Source organism: Sander lucioperca, chromosome 14 (genome assembly GCF_008315115.2).
Source record: "Sander lucioperca isolate FBNREF2018 chromosome 14, SLUC_FBN_1.2, whole genome shotgun sequence".
In the NCBI taxonomy this organism is placed as follows: Eukaryota; Metazoa; Chordata; class Actinopteri; order Perciformes; family Percidae; genus Sander; species Sander lucioperca.
Genome location: NC_050186.1, coordinates 16,485,788 through 16,508,194, shown reverse-complemented (window position 1 = coordinate 16,508,194; position 22,407 = coordinate 16,485,788). Strand labels below are relative to the sequence as shown.

General features: G+C 38.4%; 1 long non-coding RNA gene across 1 annotated transcript; it reads right to left on the bottom strand.

The window, feature by feature from the left end:
* Nucleotides 1-322: 322 nt before the first annotated feature.
* LOC116047511 lies at nucleotides 323-21,958 on the bottom strand. The gene is made up of 3 exons (XR_004104398.1): nucleotides 21,947-21,958; nucleotides 6,758-6,760; nucleotides 323-458 (listed from the first exon to the last, which is right to left on the bottom strand). It is a non-coding gene; the product is annotated as an uncharacterized LOC116047511 (long non-coding RNA).
* Between the last annotated feature and the right edge of the window lie 449 nt (nucleotides 21,959-22,407).

The window sequence follows — 22,407 nt, the reverse complement described above, 5'->3', positions numbered from 1 at the left end:
TTGGTAACTCCACTTACTGTAGCTGTAAAAGTTTATTTTTGAAAAACATTTAACAGAATAAGTGGCGTTTGTATGACACGCCAATTCGTATGCCATTTTGGTATGTTATCAAGACACATAATCGTTTTTTAGCGTGTTTATCAACGCCGTTTGGCCTCCATTGACCTACATTACATGTGAATTATCGCTATAGCGAGTAGTATGAAAGGATGGAGGTTGGTTGGGGTAGCAAATGGGTAAAACACAGGACTTTCACCCAGGAGAGCCAGGATCATGTCCTGCATGTGGCGTTTATCAACATTTTTTTTTTTTTTTTTTAATAAAGCCTTCCCCAATGTTCTTTTCCTAAACCCAACCGTTTATTGTTTTCGTAAGCGTGTGATGTTGGTCACCGTCGTGTTTTTGTTGTTTTTTAGTGTTACTAAAGCCTTTCCCAATGTTCTTTCCCTAAACCCAACCTTTTTTCTTTTTTTTTTTACACGCGTGTCACGTTGTTCTCGCGACAGCACGGCACGTTCTCGCGATAACACCACGTGGCGTATGTTTACATCCACTGTATACAGCGTAGACATACACGTGGATAGCTCAAAATGCGTACAGATAACACACCATTTGGCTTTAGGAAAGTGGCGTGTATGTTTACGCAAAGTCATGATGCCATGTTGAAAAAGAAAAATTACAATTCACACGTGATCCCCTTCTGAGATGCCTTCTGGCTCTCTGCCACCATAAGCTGCCAGGAAAGAACAGGAATTGTTCATTCTTAATGTAAACTTGCCAGTTCCTTAAACATTTGCCATGCATATATCTTAAGACGTTTTCATGGTAATATCAAAAGATAAACTATTGTATTCCATTTGCATTTCAGCATATCAATGTTCCACATAGAACATTGATAACAGATATCAGCAATAGGAGGTTATTATGAATGAATCACCAGAAAGCTCCCGCTCTACTGTTGGTTGTAATGTCCCTGTGCTGCGAGGGCACACTGTTATGTCATTAAAGAAGATGACATCACCAGGAGATTCCATGACAAACTACTGAAGGCCATCTTCCCCTCCCACAGTCTATCTGTCTCTCTTTCCCTGTTTCAAGTGGTGCTCCACACTACTTCTGCTCCTCCACACTGATTGCTACATTAGCACGTAAGCACTGAACCTCCATGTGGCCCTCATCCTGAAAACAATCAAATCACTCTTTTTCCTGTTTTTCTCTTGCTCACATTTGTAGTCCACCCTTCACACATTAATATATAATGAAAACCTATTTATTCTTAGTAGAAAGCTTACAGACTGTAATATCTTGTATCTGCTGTATAGATCCCAGTGTGTGCCAGCTGACCCCTTCACCTGCCCTCTTTCCTCCTCTCCTCCGCCTACCGCTCTCTTCAACCCGGTAAGCCTTTGCCTGCCCTCGCACTACATAGTGGGCATATCATGAAGGAGACCCACACAAAAGTCCAGATATAGTTTGCACACATGTATGACGAATCGCAAAACAAGACACCTCATTATAAATGTATGAATGGAGGAGGGTGTGAGGGGAAGACAATCTATGTATCACCCTGGAATTGATAAGAATTTGTATTAGCCGGAAATCTCTTTGTATGGTTGAGTCTCCTACACACATTCTGCTTTTGAATGACTCGTGTGTGCGTGGAGGGATTCCCAAGCGACTATTATTAGTACTGTATGTGTATCAGATAAATCACCAACTCCCTTATATTTGAAAAAAGAAATCAAGCTGGGGTATTGTTATGTAAATGATATGTTGACCTGGAGTAAGTAGGATGTGACAATTTGCACCTTGAGAATACAAGTCATTTTGTTTATTGGTTGTACCGTTAAATCAATTTATATATTTCTCATTTACCTTAAATGTGTTCTTATTTGGAGTTTTTACAGTTTCCATAAAATGAAAAAAAGCATAATGCAACAAAAAGAGCTGGGGTGTGCATGTGTGCCTGTGATATATTGACATAAGCGTCCCAATTTCTCACTAGGTACTATTTCTAAACAGGTTTAGGGTATACACTTGGGGGGAAAAAGGCTTCTTTTTTGAACGTGCTGTTGGTGTGCAGTACACTCTTATCCCACAATGCATTGCACAAAGGAAATGTAGGATCACAGCTTCATATAGTAAAATTTAAATTAAAATTTCCGTTGGTGATGTAAAAGCTCCAAAAAGATCTTTATGTATAAATGATTAAAGGTTTGAAAAAACATTTGGCTTTTTCTGTGTGACTTTTAACCGGTAGTGGTGTTTTAATGTTTTATTGACATCTATTGACGCAAATTACACAAAGAAAGTTCGTTCTTGGGTCCTTAATGAACCATTTAATATAGTCAGACCCATTATGAGTCATTTGCCAATCACAGATGCATCAGACATTAATTTTGCAAGCACAAATGATTTTGAACTCCCAACATGCATTTAAGATATGACACATCATGTTCTCATAATGCCACACTCTGTGTTTTACTGCTAGTTAAAGCCCCATGGGAAAAGTCAAATTGCTTCTGATGCGCTAAGCACTGTTTATCTTAAACTGCAAAGACGTGTTCTCTACACCCACAGCTGTGAAAAGTGTGATATTTTTGACACAACTGGGGAGGATAACTGTAGCAGCGTGGTAGAGAATGGACTCCCTTCTGAGGTCCCAGTGCTGCTTTAGACAGTTGCTGAATTTGATATAATGGAATAAGTCATTTATGCTTTGACTTTTCACTCTTCACCTTTCACCCATTCACATGAAAATGATTTTGATTACATAAAGGTCTGTTAAGTTATTGCTCTAAAATGTAAATAATGTGAAATTGTCAGGTCACTTCTCATTATTATAATTATGACATGACACTTTTCAAATAGAACATGTATAGACCATCCTCTTTAAGGTGGTAAGGCTGGCAATGCATTATCTTTATTATTAATAAATCCCATGAAATACAAACCAACATTGAATTTATCCTACTAAGAAGAATCCATTATAATCCAAAAACTAATAAGAACCCATAAAAGAGACACATGCCTCATTTTGGAGACACATTCCTTCATTAAAATGGACCTGAGCACACAGTTTGGCTCACACAGAGCTGCTCCTCAGAGATGGAACATGTTGCAAAAACAACAACATTGACCATGTTTATTGTAATTAGGGAATATATATTATCTAATGCAGAAGTATAGATCTTTTAATGTTTGTAACAGTTCTTGGATGACAGCAGAGTTCACGGCTTTATATGGCTTTTGGCTTGTCAGACAATATGTGTAACCTGGATGAATTCATTGTTGGTTTTGGTCTCCTCTGGGTGTTTTTTGATGAAACAAGCCAGCCAGACTACTGCTTTAATAAAGAGTTTCGGGCTTTCTGTCAATCAAAACAAAACAATGAACTTCAGATTTGTTGTGACGGAGCCACACGATGTAATTTAGAGCTTAGTAAAGCCATTTATCAAAACTGGAGGAAGTAAAATCATGCATGAATATGAGATTAATTCAAGTTAGATTCATTGTGAACATGATGATATCAGCATGACAGCTTTATTATTCTTAAATCAGAACTAAAGTCAAACGCTTAGAGTTAATAACGGTGGCAGCAGATGTGAATGACTCAGGCACTGATCAATGGCACATTATGTTTGCTACCGCTGCATTTGGCTTCTTCATTAGCTTTTGATAGGACAGACTCGTTTTGTCAATTGGACAGCACAATGGTAGTGTTGTACATCACATATTATGACTTGGCAGTTGGTTTGATGGTGCATTGATAACAAATATGGAAAAATACAGGGCCAGATAGATAATACCACTAGCAGTGTGGGTCGTGAGGTTGGACTGTCAAGAATTATTTGTGGCTTTACTGTATGTGGAAGACCAGCAGCTAAAATCAATGCAGAGAGTATGTCATTGCTGATATTTTGCACAACTCCTAGAATAAATATCATTAATGCAACAAAATCCCAATGAAAAGGTAAAATCAATGTCTGAGCCCTGCAATCAGACTATTTAAGACCATTGTCAGTAATCAACTGCCCAGGAAAAGTGGATTGTGTCTCATTCGGCAATAAGCAACTCCATTACAAAAGAAGCGCATAGACATCACAAAAAGACAGAAGTCACGAACCAGGGAGAGAGAAGGTACCCAGGTTTCATACAGCACAGGTTTGATATCTGCACCACACAACCTGTAATTCAAGCACACAAAAGCAAAATCATTACAGGTAATCTTGGTGTAAGGGCAGCCGCCCTCTCAAAGTCCCAAATACACTGACGTAATTACATCAATTACTTTGTACCACTAAAAAATCTCATTTGATACTTAGTTTTAAAGGTAAGCTGTTGCACATTTGAAGAGATCTGTTTTCCAGGCACATTAACTAAACCTGCTTTATTTTTTCTACTAGCTTCTTAACATTTTTTAATCCATCCGCCTATACCTATGACTCCAGCAAATGTTAATGTGTCTTGTTTAACAGAACAGTTGGTGTAATCAACTTCCACATCCACACTTCACTTAGGTTTTTGGCAAGAGAGTGTAATGCAAGGTGCGCAAACAGACACCAAGCAAGAACAAGACAAAGCAAATAAGGTCAGCCAGCTGTGGAGAAGAAGAAGAAGCCAAAAGGATTAAAGAGATTAAATTGCTAAGCTAGAGTCCAACTGCTTCTTCGCCTAGTAAAATCAACTGAATCAAAACTAAGTCTCTCCAGTGATGGCCTTTAAATCTTTGCTTCAGTGTTTGAGTTTATTTTGTGCGTTATGTGTGTAGTTGGTTGCATGAGTGGGTGTAGGGGATTCGTGTAGATATTCGAGTGTCAGTACGGAGGTGTGCACAGGTGTGGGTGTGCAGGTACTGTAGGTTAGTTTGCATGCATCAAATACCTTTTCTTTTAAGCACAATAAGACCAAACAAAGTCAACATGCTTTAGCCAAGGGGGGCTGCCTACCTAAATTAAAACTAGTGGACTATGTTTGATTGCTAGACCCTTGCAATTAATTTGAACATTTGATTACACTGTTGTAGGACTTTTGTGGTTTGTATCCTATCATAGTGTATACTAGGGGTGTAACGATACACCAATATTATCGATGCAAAGTGAAAATATCTGTAAGATGCATCTTTATTTCAGATTCCCATTTTATATGTATTTTTTTATTAAAAGGAAAAAAAATTTTAATTTAAATGTCTGGAAGACCTCAGTAATAAAATTGTCATCCTATTTATAACATCATATTTAAGTTGCTTTTTTTGAGTTGTTATAAATGGGGTTATGATCTCATATTGTTTGCAGGCCCCTGAATTTAATCAAATTGAAATTGTATCGTGACAGACTTTAAGATATCAGCAAATATAGTTGTCCAAAGAATCAATATAAGACAGTATCCTGATAAAACTTGTGATTTACACCCCTATCATCTACTGGCTTGACCTCTGTCAGTTCATTCTGAAAGCAGTTACGAGCACTCGGAGAACTAAGCGACACGAAGCAGGATTCAAGTTCACAATGTTCTAAAGGTTTATTGAGACACACGGATATATACATTTTCTAACAATCACTCCATTCACTTCGATGGCATGAGAGTAGACAAGAAAGAGGTACCAAAAGAGAGGAGGATTGGTTCAACAGTGTAACAATTTATGATTCCAATTAAAACAGATAAGCAAGGCTTTGTTCAGAGTTATTACAGAATGGAATGTGACATATTCACAACACACAGTTATATTTGTGTAATATTTCATAGTATTAGCAGCCTGTGAAAGTTCTACGTCTTGCTTGCGTCCCACAGCAAGAGCAGTGGGTGGTAAATGGATAGATCATCTTCATGTCCCCTAGGAAGACAACAGGTTAATGAATACAAATAACATCACGATAAACCGTAGCTCCCTGTGACGTCCTGTCTACTCAAATGAGTCCATATTGGAGCCACTCATAGTGATTGTGTGGGTGGGTGGCCCTGCCATTGTGTGCCAAACCCACTGATGATTCAACCCTTATGCCACCTTCTGCAAGGAGGAAGACTAAGAGTGGTCCCTTGTATCGGGGACCTGCCAGCTGTCAGCTTCCTGTTCTGGGCATTTGGCCGAGCTACCAGTCACAAACCACGTGTTTGGACTACAGAGTGATGGGTGCCATGTGATGTATCATACAAGTGGTATTCTGGCTGGGATGGACAGCTATACCATCAGGCCTGAGTCTTGGGCAGTGTGGGAAGATGTAAACTAAATCGTCATTTACTCCCCCCTGTGGTGTTTTGTCACCACATACAGCCTCACAAGACAGACATCTTCGTCACTGGTTGTCTGAACAACACCTCACAGCATGGTGTTATTTTAGGCAGTGATAGGAGGATATACCATTTACATACTGCACAAATAAAAACAACAGTCAAGAGCAGGAATAAACATGTAGGATGATGGTGTAAGAAGGGTCAGAGTAACGTAAGACATGACAATGTGGGGGAGAAATTAAACAGTTCTACTAACATTTCATACTTTTAAATTAGGTTTGGTTCAAAAGCTGCCAGGGTGTGGCAATGTTTTTTTTCTTTGCAGACTAAGACAACATTGTCCTTTTTATAGAAAATGTTTTTTGTTTTCTAAAAAGAATATTTTATGGGCTTTTTTATAAGATATTGCAGATGGGCAGGAAAGGGGGGAGAGATGGGGATGACACGCAGCAAAGGGCCACAGGTCGGATTTGAACCTGAGCTGCCAAGGACTCACTGACATGGGGTGCACACTCTACCTACACACCTACTGAGCTACAGGTTTAAAAGTTTAAACTACCGTTCTTTATAAAGGGTTTGTTAGTTGTAACGAATTGCATGAGACAAGGAATTTCCTAATGGATTATAAACCATTAATAAGAACAACATTTGGGTTGTCAGGTTGTGAAAAATCCTCCACCAGCATAATACTTGCTCAGTCTTTTCATCAGGACGACTGTTTGACCACTTGCCTTCTGAAAAGGGTTGCAGAAAATCTGTTTCAAAATCTATTTATTTTCAACATATTAACATTTACATCTGCAGACTTCATGGATTGTTGTAAAAATCCTTTATTGATAACATTTATACATTTACTTTAGACTTGATGGCATATTAGAAAGTGCAGAAACCAACATTTATTTCTGCATTATTACCAAACACCAGCCAACAGGATTTTTCAGATACTAGATAGCCCAAACGTTTCGTTTGTGGTTTTTGTTTGTGTTGGGTCACTTTTTCGCTTTTTGCTGGATTTATGTGTTTTTATTTTGTACATGTGTGTGCATTTCTTGTGTGTGTGTGTGTGTGTGTGTGTGTGTGTGTGTGTGTGTGTGTGTGTGTGTGTGTGTTGTTTTTTTAAACTCACTAGTCGCTTGCAGAGCAATTACATTTATTACAACAAATCAAAGTTAGATTAAAAAAGGTACACATTTTTATTTCTATATGTGAAAACGAAATATGTTGAGAACAACTTCTGAAGTGTGCCTTAGACCACAAACACAACTATAAAAATACTCAACCCCTGACTGAGCTGTGAGTAATGTCTCCTTGTCCCTGCACGGAGCAGATGGCAGATTCGACTAATGGAAACACTAGACCCGATTGCGCCAAAACGGAGAAGTAACAACCCATTCATATTTTTTTTGGTTGTGAGGGGAAAGATCCTGTGATGAATTCTGGTCTTGTCACATCCAGTACTTTTAAAGTACTTGCATGTTTTCATAGAGAAAGCAAAGTAAACCAAGCAAAGCACATCAAAATCAAATATTGTCACCACTAAAATAATTCATTGAAATGGCGGAAAAATAACTTATTCCCATTGTACTCATCTTTGGAGTTTTATAAGCCTGTGCTTGTCTATCAAATTGCTCTTTATTTTGCAATCCAGTTTTGGAGCTTTAATTTTTAGTAATATAATAATATTAATATAATTATGCTTTCTTCAGACCAAGCTGAATTCTTAAAGGACATAGTGTTTTTTTATTTTCTGTTCTTCATAAGAATGTAATAGGAAATGTATAATATAACACATTTGATACTCAGAAATACACACACTAAATGCAACCCTGTCTCCTAACTATTTATGTTTCCATACAACTAAACTGCATTCTCAAATACAATTCACCTTATAACACGCTAAAACCAAAAATTGCCATTTTTCTGTTTGTCATTTACACTTTAAAACATGAGGCTTCACAACTCTGATTGAACAGTAAACCCTTTCCTAATTAATAATAATCATTTCTGACAGCACAACTTTTTTTTAGCAGCACTTGATTATAAAGGTTTTAAACCAACTATTTTGGAAGAGAAAATGGAGGTGAACGGTAAGATTATCCAAACTCTCCGTTTTTCATTTTGTGACATTCATCACAGTTTATTGGAATTTAGTGATGTTTTGTGTGAATTCCCTTCCCGTTTTACCTCCAACAAGTAGTTTAAATAATGTAGAAAAAAGGTATAATAAACCGTAATTATCCTTAAATATTATGCTGAAGACCAACCAGGCAAAGTGACCACTGCCCCAGGCCCTCAGACCCAAAGTTTGACTGCATTTCAAATGATTTAGGTTGCACATTAATCAAATGTTTGTGTCCAAGGAAGAAAAAAGGGACTGCAGCAGACTGATTGGTTTGTAGCTTGTAATTGAACAGGTCAACGTTACAACACTACCATGTCTTCACCAGAGTCATATTTTTTTCCCCGGGGCCCTTTAACAGGTTTATCTGCCCATGGGTTTCAGTAGTCAATTTGAGATCTGCGTGTGAAGATTTTAATTTATTAGCTCACATTGCTGTATGTTCATGCTTGGGTTAAAAACCCTGCCTTCTATTTAAAATGTCCTCTCTCACGCTTTCTCTCCATTTCTTCCTATAATCTGAATGCAGGCTGTGATTAAATTACATTCACAACATGTCTTTAATGCATCTTGACATGGTTGAGTGATGAAAAGCTGTATTGAAATTAGTGTAACAGTAATAAACTAATAAATGCAATTATACTAATTTCAGCAGATGGAAACAGATGAAACGTGGTGGCACAGAGCATTTCAAAGGACTCTGACATGTTTTATTTCATTAAAAGCATTTGTACCAAAATGATAAAACCACATTTATTCTCAACATTTCATTATCTTCAACATCTAGTACTCAAGAGGGAACATAAACTAAGTATTTATGTCCTTTTCTTTTATGCAATTCTATTGCAGCGTCACACTATGCAGGGAATCGTTTCCCATTGTTTCACAGACAACATGCTGAGTCAGAGGATCAGACAGAGACAGAAGTCCTTTGTTAAGACTGATGTAAGAGACAGCCACCACAGCCTTGTTTTTCTACCAACAGCCCTCCTGATGTTTGCTTTTTTTGTGTTCTTGGCATCACAAATGCTGATGTCCTGACAATGTTGTTGTTTTGTTTTTGCGCCTTTTTCTGCAAACTAAAACATGTTATCTGTAGTAAACTGTTTCAAGGAATATGTCTAGCTCTAAAAAAACAAGTATGCAGAATAATTGAATTGCCACCACTTTGTGCCATCAAGAATAATGTTTGTTTTTGCTTCTGCAAATAGCCGGTGCAAAAGACGGCAGAACATTATGGAGAGTTGTTGGATAAGTATGCATGGAGTTAAACACTCAAGTTACATAAGGCATCAAGGAGCTTGTTGGTTAAAAACATGTAATGTCAAATCAATCAAGCAAACAAAAAAAATCACAATAGCAATAAACCCAGCTGAGCAGGAGGAGGGATTGGGAAAAACAAAACTGGTACATGATAGTTTGGCTTAGTCTTCAGCAGTGTTTTTTTGTTGTCCACTTCACACCAGTATCTGTGAGTGAGTTTGGCAAGTGACCAAGCCAAACCAAATAGATATTAGATATTTTTACCACACAGATGCAATATGAATTGTTTTAGTTCTTTTAAAACCTTAACTTTAATGGTAATGTTTCCCAGACAGGATATAAAGTAAATCAAGAGTATGCCTTAATCTAGAATAATAAATAATAATAAACCAAAAAATGGAAAAACAAAAAAGGACACATTCAGAAATGTGAAATAAGGTCAAAGTGACAAATGCAGGGGTGACCATGCAGAAGGGGTCCACCATTGAGATTATCTCCATGATGGTTTTGCAAACTGAAACTCAAGTAGATTGTTCCAAGTGTTGAAACAACCCACTTGAGTTTCAGTTCAGTCCAAGTGTCTCCATTGACAGAAAGCATTAATCTGCCACCTTGGAGATTTAATTCAAACCTCTAATTAGTCAAGGAGAAACTGTCATTTTTCTTCAGGATATCAGTTCAGTTAATTAAAGACAAGGCTGAATCTTGGACTTCTCCAAACCCTGTCTGAGAAAGCCTTTTGGAGTAAAAAAAAAAAAAGCCATTTTAATCTAGAAACAAGCTTAATCCCTGTCCTGGAGACTGGCCCAAAATATTTGAAAAAAAGATTAAATGGAAGTATACATATTCCTATGCAGGGTGACAGGGAGGATGTTCCATAATGCACTGTGCATAAACACAAGACACCGAACAAGGCAAGGCACTGAACCCCCAACTGCTCGGGGCGCCTTTAATGGGCAGTGCCTTCACTCTGACTTTTCTCCATTAGTGGATGTATAGGTCCTGTTTGTGTGCATGTGTGTGTATTTCGGGCCTGTGTGTAATATGTAATATATCAACAGAGTGTAAAAATGTAATTTCCCCCCTGGGGATCAATAAAGTATCTTAAATAAAATAAAAAAAATACATCAAGATACAGACTTGATACTACCATCACTTTATCTGAATCCATTTATTCCTACAAAGATTCAATGCCCACCAGTGTATCTGCCACAGCCAGAAGTTGCTGCTGCTCTCTGTTCCACTTGTTTGTCACAAGTGCTGGAAGTTGAGATGCAGGAAGTAGGGCAAACCTGCAGAGACACCATGCAGATGCAAATGATCTGATCTAAGTGTCATTCTGACTTCTGACACACTGGGTACAGGAAACACCAATACAGTCAGTATAACCCTAGTCTGGATCAACGGAAGTACATTTGCAGGTGTAGTATATGACCATTCTATAACTTTCTATAAACTTTGCTTAAATGTTTGTTATAAGGGAGTCCTATGAACTTTGCTTTACACTTACTGAGAACATCTGGAAACTGTTAACATGAGCAGAGTTTCCCCCAAGACAGAAGAGACCTTTTTTGGAGTTGTGCCAGATAACAGGCATTGATTGGCTAAGTTCTGTGTCGAACCATGTACTCACACATATCACGCCCTATGTTGATACAATGCATAGGATATATACGTTGCTCACACAAAGGAAAGGCAGAGCGACAGAATTTGAAGATTGGGCTGGTCGTCTCTCCAGATATCCATGGGTCTGTTAAATTGATGCTGAATCTTTGCTTGTAATAAACCTTTTTATAATCAAGAACAGTGTCGGCGGATTCCTCTTCATACAGCATCACAGCATTACTATTTAAGACACCACACAGGATAATTGCCTGACATCCCTCGCCTTCTGCTCTCTGTGTGTTGCCGTTCTCAAACTCTGTTTGCTTCGGGAAACAACAACAAACATCAAGCCACAGGCTGAAAATGGCAAGTTTTGAAGACAATTTGGATCGTACAAGGCAGGCCTGCTTGGTTCTTTCGGGGAATGACTACAAAGATTTAAAAAAGAATATGTTCACGGCATTTGCTATCTAACTGGGACTTTTTGGGACCGATTGGTGGGATTGCTATGAACAAAGTACACACGGTGATACACTGGTAAGAGAAAATTACATTTAACCACGTATCCAGCTAATTTAAAAAGTTCACAATACTGTATTGTGTGAACAGTTAACTTCATTTAATATTGTATGTGGCATTTTCTTTTGTAGGGTGCAAATGTTCCACCAAAACAAGTTCCTTCCCGAGACTATTTTGCAGAGCCACTGTCGCTGCATCCGGAGCTCAGCGCTAAGACGATATTGTTTGGTTTAAAGGAACCCAGTGTTTTTTATCTCCAATCCCAGAATTTATGTGTGGTGTAGCCAGACCTTACTCAGGGCTGTGGAGAGGTGTGGCAATGCGAGACTAGTACAACCCAAATATACAGTAATCCAAAGGTGTGATAATAACATGATATTTTGAGGAGAAAAGCATGTTTGGAGAAGTGTGGAATAAAAAAGCCACGTGCGTGCGTGCGTGCGTGCGTGCGTGCGTGCGTGCGTGCGTGCGTGCGTGCGTGCGTGCGTGCGTGCGTGCGTGCAGCTTTTTTTTCTGTGGACCAAAAGGTCAAATAAAGCACATATATCAGTATGACCTTAGTGCTCACAACAGTTTTATCCCATTTTAAGTCAAGACATGAAAATGTGATGTGTTGGTACACAAGGCTTTGAATACTTAATGTGTCCCTGTCACTAAAAGAAATCTGTCCGTTAGTCTATTTATTTCTTTTTTTCATTCGTTATTTCACCAGTGAAAAAATGTGTCCTGTGTTTTAGCTTTCTCTACGAAATATCTAAAATATGGCTTACCATCAAAAATAGAGCCTAGATAAATATCAGGTTGGCACAAATGAATCTGATAAAAGGGAACATTGACACTATGGACAAACAGTTTTGTCTTGCTTATCTGCCTAATGAATGGAGTGATTCAGATTTAGAGACAGCACATGTACTGTATTTATGCATGTTTATACTATGTGTGTGTGTGTGTGTGTGTGTGTGTGTGTGTGTGTGTGTGTGTGTGAGAGAGAGAGAGAGAGAGAGAGTGTGAGAGAGAAACCATACATATATCATGCCTGATTCACTGTTCAAAAAATGTGTAAATGTTCCCTGAATAAAGAAAACCTTGAAGTACCCATGTAAAAGACAAATATTTGTCCTTGTGATGATGAAGACACATCAGTGATCGAATCAGAGGACCTGAAAAATAGTACAGAAGACAAGAGAAAGTGTTCATCATGTTGTCTCCGCATTGCCTGCTCCACTACACAAGCAGAAAGAAGGATTTCCGGGCAGCCCAAATATGGCCAGGCAACGATGAGGTGTGCAACAGATGAGTCATCCTTCAGACTCCCACACTCAAAGGCCTTGCATCTGTGCAAGACAGAGAGGGAGCAAAAGCAGAGTGAGACAGCAAGAGAAGAGAATAAAGAAATAAAAGCAATGTAGAAACTGCATAGCTCACCTGCAAACCATCCGTACATTTTCACTCAGGAAATAACGAGAGCAGAGAACAACAGCAAGGACTGTGCATAACATTAGTCTCTGCACTCTATGATGTAAGCCCTTTTCCTCTCTTCAGATGACTGCAGAGTTCTACGCCCTAAAACAACCTGAGAACAGCTGCCTGTTCACTCTTTGTTTGCAGTGCAGTAAGATGCAGAATGGAAAATATGCCTTTGGCTAGTTGTGCAATCAAGACTAAATTGCACATTTTATGATCATTCACAGTCATAGCTTTTCATATTTTCCCTGTACTAGTGATTTTTAAAACTTAAAGTTTGATATGCAAATGCTGTAATGATAAACATTTTGACATGCTAGTGGCCCTATGAGAATGTTAGTCTTTACACACTGGGAAACCAAATTGTTAGTATGAAAGATGAAGAGAAAATGTCTCTTCTATTAGATGATTACCGCTGGCATGGCATGGGAGGTAAGCTCATTATTTCCAAAATCAAATCAGCTGCAGCTTTTGTAAGTATCAATACTGAGACTCAGTTGTGGTTTGAGCCAAATGCTAAAACTAGCATGCTGACATGTTCACAATTAGCATTTGACAAGCTAACTTTCATCCGTTATAGAGGAATAGTTTGACATTTTGGGCAAACTAAGAAATTATGGGAACAAGAAAAACCAAAGTGTAAAAATGGTATCAATCCTCCCATCTAACTAAGCAAATAAACTTATTCAGGGGTTAAATTGGGACAGGGCTGAGGCCTACGCTCTTCTATGTCATCAGGAGACGCTTTACTTAGCACATCTTCAACAATGTATTTATTTGTATACTTTTCTCGGTCTTAATTCAAACAATAACTAAAACACATTTTCTTGTAGAGAACACAGTCCTAAATGAAGTGCCCTAAGAACTTAGATCAGAACATCAGAACTTCCACAGGGTCAATGGGTAGCTATCTAGCAGATCAGCGACCTCAGTCTAGGTGACAGTAATGCACCTTAATGCTGGTTGCCACCCGCCATAAAACAGATAAAAAAAGAAGAAGTAACGTCTGTGCACTTGTCAGTCAGCCAGACAGCACAGATGGCAGAGAGTGATAGGTGGATGGCAAGGTAAGGAGACAAATAGGTCAGAAACTGACAGGGTTAATAACAGAATGTAAATTGCTCTGATTTTCTGCTTAAACAATGTTTTGCTTTTACAAAATGATGCTATAACTTTAACGCAAGATAGTTTGCAGCAGGTTGCCTCCAACCTTTAGTAGCTAGCAACCCTGAAACAAACACACACGTAAAAAATTTCAAATTATCCCCTCGCCGTTTCCCAAAATGTCAAACTGTTGCTTTAAAATTCACTCTCAGGGAATAATGGCTGTATGCTCTGTCAGTTGTCAGCCAAAGTGTTGAACCACCAAATGAAGATTTTGCAGGTTCAGATTACACATTTAATACAATAGAACCCAATACCTAACAGAAGGTAATAATCCATCTGTACTATTTGTAATGAAATACAAAGATACATTATACAATTGAAAATTGCCACTAATCATTTTGGACAGCTTAGAGCCACATAATTTAACTCTGTAGACATCTGAGAGAATATGTGTAATTCCTTTTAATCAGAAAAGCTTGTCTCTCTTGTGTGCCAGGAGACACAATGTCTTACTGTTACCAAAATGTTATCAAACCAAACTGGAACAATTTAACATTGCAAGGCTTTTACCCCAAACGAAATTTTTTATTGTTGATATATACAGTGTATATATATATATATATATATATATATATATATATATATATATATATATACACACCCTTTAAAGAAACTGACAAGGTGTGAAATTGGTTCTTTTTAGTTGTTGCAGTCTTTTGGGATGACAGCCAAGGAGTGAGGGGCTGAGTGCCAATTCTTCGATGTACAGGTAGATGTACCCATAGAGAGATGAAGCTGTGTGTAAAAAACATGCTAATGAAATTCATACCACACATTTATGTCTAGCTATGTCTGTTATATTTTTAGCCTGTCCTACTGTTAGTTATGCCAATCTTTTTATATCTTTACTTTCCTGAGAACACACTATACTTTTACAGAATATTGTAATATAGTTTTCATGTCTTAAACTGCAACATTAATCATAAAGTAAAAGTTTGACATTTTGAGAAAATATGCTATATTCTTTTTTTGACTGTAAGATAAACGAGAGGATTGAATCTGCTCATCTAACTCTCCACCAGAAAGTGAATATACATTGAACTATACATTTTTAAAAAATCCTTGTCTGTTCATGATGTATTTAAAGTAGAACAAAAAGAAAAAACTGATATACCTTAATTTCTTTGAGTCAGTGTCTCTTTGGTTCACAAAACGTTTGCCATCCTTTTCAATAACTATAGTCACAGCATCAAGGTCAGCCTGGCTCACCTTTTTACTGCTTTCTTCAGTCTCCAGGGACTTGCAGAACTACTCATCCACAGGTAACACCATGTATGTCTTTCCTGCAGCCGTGTCACTTTCCTTTTGGGAACCTGTTGTGGAAAGACCTTCTACTGGCACTCTGTGCAGTGAAACTCCTCATTCTGTTACATACATCTCCCTCTCTCTGTGTGGTGTTTATTAAATTCACACCACCTGCTCCATCAATTCCTAATGAATCATGTCCCTTTCATAAACATGATAGCAACTAATAACAGTTTGGTGTGTGCTGTTAGCTTGCTGTTGTTGCTGAAAGTGATGAACAGCAGGGAAGCCTCCACTGGACTAAAATGGTTTTTGTGTTCTTGGCAAACAAACCAATATGAAGCATTTGTCTGCAGCCTGGTCTTGCTCTGTTTTTCTTTGCAAAATCAACATTTGTAGCATGAACTACACCTGATCTGTCCACCTCAGTTTGACTATATGGCAGGCCCGGTAAAGTAATTTCTGCTTAAGAAAAAGTCAGCGGGTTCGGGTGAGCTCTGCTGGATGTTGCATTAGAGAAAATCAATCACCTCAAATGGCAGCATTTTAACGCTTTTTCTGCTCTGTGTCCATATTGATCGCCACAACAATTGAACTGCCATGCAGGATATTCAGTAGAGGCAGCATTAAATGGGAATCGGAGACAGTGGCAGAGTTTATGACCAGCTGATGAGCACTGTGGGACACCGATTACAAGAGTGAGACCCCATCTCAGTGTCTGTTCTCCTAGAAATTACGTTTATATACTGCTACTAATTTGTAAGCCACCAATCTACACTCACTGGCAAAAGCAATCTTATGTTTTTTTGTTCGAAGAAATATATAAAAAGAGCACGTGGAGCACTGACAGACAAAATAGATAGCAAGGATGTGCATCCAGTTGAGTGTTGCAGCAACTTGGCAGGCTTCAGTCAATTGAAAGATTTTGTAAAAGTATGATTGCTGGAGAGAGTAAAGTATGGCTAAAAGACTGGTCTCACACATCAGATTAGTTTTGAAACCAATCCACTCTGTGTCTGAGAGCTCCCCCTTGTCAATCAGTACATGAAGAGCTCACACAACAGCAAGAACTGAAGAGGAAAACATGGCAAGTCTGTGACTGGCTTTACTGGGTTAAGAGGTGGAATGTGTTATAATATAATTTGGAGAGGCTTTTGAAGATATTCTCTTCTCTTTCTCTCTCATCTTCAGTTATTAAGAGGTCTCATTTTGTTCCCATATAAAAAAATGTCTTTATCCTGTATTTGTGAATACACTGTGCATTTGATTCTATCTTGTACAGTCCTTGGGTTTGTACATAGAAGGAAAAATGTAATACAATTGTGTGGCTTTTCCTCATTGTATGCTCTTTTCTTTGCTTTCAGGAGAGCTCTTATCTTGGAGTAAAGGGACAGGGCAGTCTGTATTCCCAGTAATACTTATGAACCTACAACTGGGACTCCTGCCACACATGAAGGAGGGTGACTGTGGGAGAACAGAAGAAGAAGGAGCCCAGAAGGAAGAGCAGGAGGTCATTGTAAGTGAAATTAGGCAGTGGTTCATTGTCGGCCCGTCTCTTAGGATACAAAAATATATTTTTTCATAATTGCCCTCCACCAGTTAACATGAACAATATCTTACATTCATTTTTTCAAAAGTTAATGATGCATCAAGAAATATTAGAAAAGATATTTTAACGGCATTTTAAATCGGTGCCAAACAAAGCGGTCGAAGGACTACAGCATCTCTCACGCCTGCAAACTCCCACCCAAGACTTCTGTTTTTGTCTCTTGTTTCACACTTTGTCTTAAATGGTTGCTATGACATCTTGGCAAGCATTTAACATTCAACCACATATATACACAAAAACACATGAAACACAGAATATGGATGGGTTGATGTTGGATGAACTTTTCTTTAAGGGGTGCAAAAAAATGTGTATTTATTTTATATGTACATAATGGGGAGGCTGGGGTTAATTAATGCTATGTACCATATACAATACTAATGAAGTCTGCTCTTAAGTACGTTATCATTATCTGTATATAGTTCTTCAGTTTGATAGATTTCAGGAACTACTTGTTAAATATTCATTAATCAACAATTTGATTTGTTGCTTATTTATTTCACAATAACTGTTTTTACCGTTAGGTGTTACCGAGTCCTTTTTATCCTAGGTAGATGTTCTTCGCCTCTTCCAGGTGACTCAGATGTATTTGAGAAAAGATGAGCTGCTGCAGTCCATCTATGTTATACAAACAACTGAGACTGAGACCTCCTAACAGAGTGGAGCGCTGCCTTGTTTGTAATGTAAGTAGTGATTCGCAGGCTCAGGTCGTAATTGGTTTTTCAACAAGCACCAACCTAGCCCATTTTTCACCTCTGCTGTGTCTGCTCTTCGTCCGTTTTTTACTGCTGAAAAGAAAGAGATCCACAGTGACAGAATTGAAGCTAACAACATAGAAAATTAGTAAAAAAAATCATTGCAAACTCTAAATCCCTCTTCCTATGACTATTCCTCTTTCCTGCAAATTACCAATATGAAACAAACAATTTGAGTAACATCTCATGCAGTACATCACAGACATTCGACACACAGGCACAGATGATTTGGTTATACAAGCACCTGTAGAATATGCACACTTTGTTACACCAGATGCTTAAACACAAAGTAGACAACAAATGAGTGTCAGATGGGAACATAAGTACAGACTAGCCTGATCATCAGTTACATCACACTAGGCGTCAACATTGACGCTTAAGCCTCTTCACGTCTCTTTGTATTTACCCAAAGTGTAGCAGAGAGACTGCTTCAAGTGCTCTTTAACACATGCAGCCATCAGACTGTGCAACACTTTTGGTCAAAATGTACCATCAATTACCATCTCACTATGCTTACTATGCAAATAGCATACATTCTGCATTCTGCAAGTAAAAGTGAATCAGTACATCTCAGTATTTCATTGTTCTGCTCCATACTTTACACTCTACGTATGTACATGTATGGGAACAGCCAACTGTGTGTTTTTACTTGTTTCTGTAGCTGTGATTATATATGTATTTATTAGTGAATTGTTTATGACATCTATTTCTCTTTCTGATCAAGAAACCCTCCTCTCTGCTGGTTTACACATGAGCATCACACAGGCACAACCTGCTGCAGCCTCATGACTTCAGGAAGCATAAAGCATCTAAAAACAGCACCATCTAGGGTCCACATACCGTCATAGCTGCAAGGAACATGGTCCGTGAAGGTAAAGCAAGAATGAGAAATGGTATCACTTATTTTGGTGTAACTCAAGCACAACACGCTCTAAAGGAGTCACAGAGCGTACAATACAGGCACAATGTAAAAAAAAAAAAAAAGGTGATATGATAGAGGAACAAATACTTTTCATAGTCACCGTTATATAATTAGTAGTAAATGTGGCCTGTTGCAGCGTTTACACCAAATTTAAACAATCCATGAAACTCTCCCATCTCAGTGAGAGAACTACATTCTGTTATTTAGCAATATGCGGGGATTTGCCTTTTTCTGGGTTCATGAGTGCTTCATCCTGCCTCCAAAATACTTGAATAGTGAGAGGGCTGTCCTGGCTCCTGTTAGTGTGGAGGCGAGAGGTGCAGTGGTAATTCCTTAAAACTTTTTTTCTCACACATTCACTTATATGGGCATTTGTTTATGTAACTGTGCCTTCAGCGGCCCACGCCTCCCTCTTAAATGAGCTCTGACAAACCAGAAGGCATTCAAGGTTCAAATAAGCAGGTGCAACAACTTGGTTGTCGGTTGTTTAGAATTAGATTGTTTATTAGCACATGATGTATATTTGTTAAGTACACCCACATTAGCCTCATGCATGCACATGTGCTCACACTTGTAGCTCTGGCTGTTGAGCAATTCTGGTTCAGCAGTTGGTGGTTAAGGAAAAATTGTTTTTTAGCAGTAGACGGTAATCAAAGCCTGTTGGTTGTCTCATTTTCCCAGACTGTCAAGAGACTTTCCACCAGACTGACCACTGTTTGTCTAGTTTATCCAAATAAATATCAGTTTATTGTCACAACTCATTATTTCTCCTGTTCCCCTGTGACTGCCATCCCCTTTAAAAATGCAGAAGAATGGAGAGTTCTTGTACATCAGGTCGACTTGTCCTCAGCTTCTCACATGCCGAGCGTCTAAAAGCTCATCTGATTGCACTGTTGGACATAAATTAGGTACATCCATTGAGAAGCTCTCTGCTCAAACAACAGAAGAAATAAGGAGTGAAATGTGAGCTTATAATAACTCGTAGGATTTCTTCTAGGGCAACAGAGGATGCCTGCTAGTTTGTGACTTTAATCTACATTAATAAACCTGCTACAGACATATTATTACTCGCATGAACCAGTTTATGGGGGGGATCTCTTACCAGATTACACGACATCCACCTCACTAACACAGAGGTTAATGTGTAAATGTATGGCTAATATCAAATAAAACCAGGCAGGGTTAGAATGAACTGGAAAGGATTGTAATTACTGTATTTAGTATGTATCGGTGACTTAGATGTAGTCTACATCAAAGTGAAATAATGGATTTTAATGGATATAATCTATAGTATATGCGAGAGTACAATGTGTGGGATCAAGTCATTATGTGTAACAAGCATCACTTGTGTTGCACTGCAGTTATTTTATAGTGAAAGTTTACTCTGAAGCTGTACACTCGTGTGAAGTAATACTGATGCTGTTCTTTTTTCTCAGGGTGCCAACGTCATATGGCTGCTTGTTGACTCTAATCCAAACAACGAATGCAATTTTCATGCAGCTGTTCTCATAAGTCATATCAGTGTAACTCACTGAAGGGATTTGGGATGGCTGTCTGCACACTCAAATGTCCATGCTGTAAGGAAGCCAATAAGGGGACAAGACAGAATGGATTCTTTGCACCAGTATTGATATTAAGTAAAATAGAAGAATTTGAAATGATTTTTCATGATTGATGATTTTTTTTCAAGTGGCAGTTTCAATGAATAGACCAAATGCTGTACCTCTAATTGACAGAAAGTTTGTAAGTTCTTGGTTAGTAAATTATCATAATAACATTTTGTGTGACGTGATTCTAAAAACAAAAGTGGTTTACAAACCAACATAGATTCAAATAAGATAATACCATTAGGGCTCAATTCATTGTTTATACTATGATCACAATTTCCCAGAGCCTAAGGTGACATATTAAAATTCATTAATTCATTCTATGTCTGACCAACAGTCCGTAACCCATAGATATTCAATTTACAATGATTTACATTACAGTTTCAGAAGAACTTAAAAGAGCTGATCTTGTGAAAAATCTTAAGGGCACTTAATGCAACTGCCAAGTCCCCAAATTATTGTTACAGCCTTTGTCATTTTAAGTACTTTTCCAAAGAATATATATATACAGGCTTTCTTTTTTAATAAGAAACAATATGTAGATAAGTTACTGTATGTTGACAGAGTTCAGCAGCTCTGTAGTAGAAACCTGAAATTGTGAGGTGTGTCCAAATTTGGTACATGTGCTGAAAATAGGGCATATTCCCCAGTTTACATATACAGAGAAATTTCCGGCCCTGCAGGTCACAGTAACCCCTATGCTATTAGGTGAAGTAAGCCCAGGCCCTGGACGAATACATGTTCTAAATCTGTGCTATTACAACACTTTAAATGTACCAGGCAAAGTAATTAATGGAGGAGAAGGAGGAGGAGGAGGAGGAGGAAATGACTTTGTATGTTGCTTTCTAAGCATACAGTAATTTCCCCAATAAGTATGATCTAAAAATTCCCATGCCAGCACATCACAGCATGACTCTTCATTCCCACCAGACTCAGTTTTCTTAAAGAGACTGAGGGACAAAAATGAGGAAGGACAATGACTGATGATAACTCCTAATCAGCTCCTCTGTTTTACACTCCCTGACTCATGTTGTTTTAGGACAGTTATTTCTTCTGGATTTTTCTCTCTCTGTCATATTGGCTAGAAGAGGAAACGAGCCAACATTACACCAACAGGCAGACACCCACGTTAGGTTATCCCTTTCACACTAAGAACTACCCAGATCCGCCCACATCCCCACAGAGAGAGAGAGAGAGAGAGAGAGAGAGAGAGAGGGAGAGATGTATGGGAGGTGGACGCCTTATTCCTGTGGCCACGTGTGTGTTTGTGTGAGTGTGTGTTTTTGAGAGAAAACGAGGGCGGGGGGCAGACAGCCAGAGAGGGAGTGTGTTTCCTCTCCTGCAATACTGCACTGTCTGCACCTCAACTCTACTGTTAATTGGATGTGGCGATACTGTCACTATGACAGCCGCCGGAACAGCTTTCTGCAAAGCTGAGTTTACAAAGCACGCCACATGACCATTCAATGACTCCAATTAATTTTAAAAATTAAAACTCCTTTTTAATTAACGCTAAAAAGAGAAGAAAAAGAAGAGAGGAGAAAATCCCTGTATGCCCTTAATGAACTGGCGAGGTAGCCCACCCTGAACCTAACATTGTCTTTAATTGTAGCCTATAAAATGCATTGAAAAACATGTTGCTTATTATTTAACAAATGAGTAATCATAATAATATTTCATGATTAATATATCACCACGTTGCTATAACTAAACCTTTTTGTGCAATGTTCGCAAACTATACATCTCATATTTCAGTTGAGACAATGAATCTCCTCGTTACATGCACACACCGATTCCGCTGATCCTCTTTCCGGTACCTTTGGCTCTACGTTGATATCTGCGTAGTTTGGTGTTCATTATCATTTGTCTCTGTCTCCCTCCCCTCTTCACATTCAAAGTCCCTC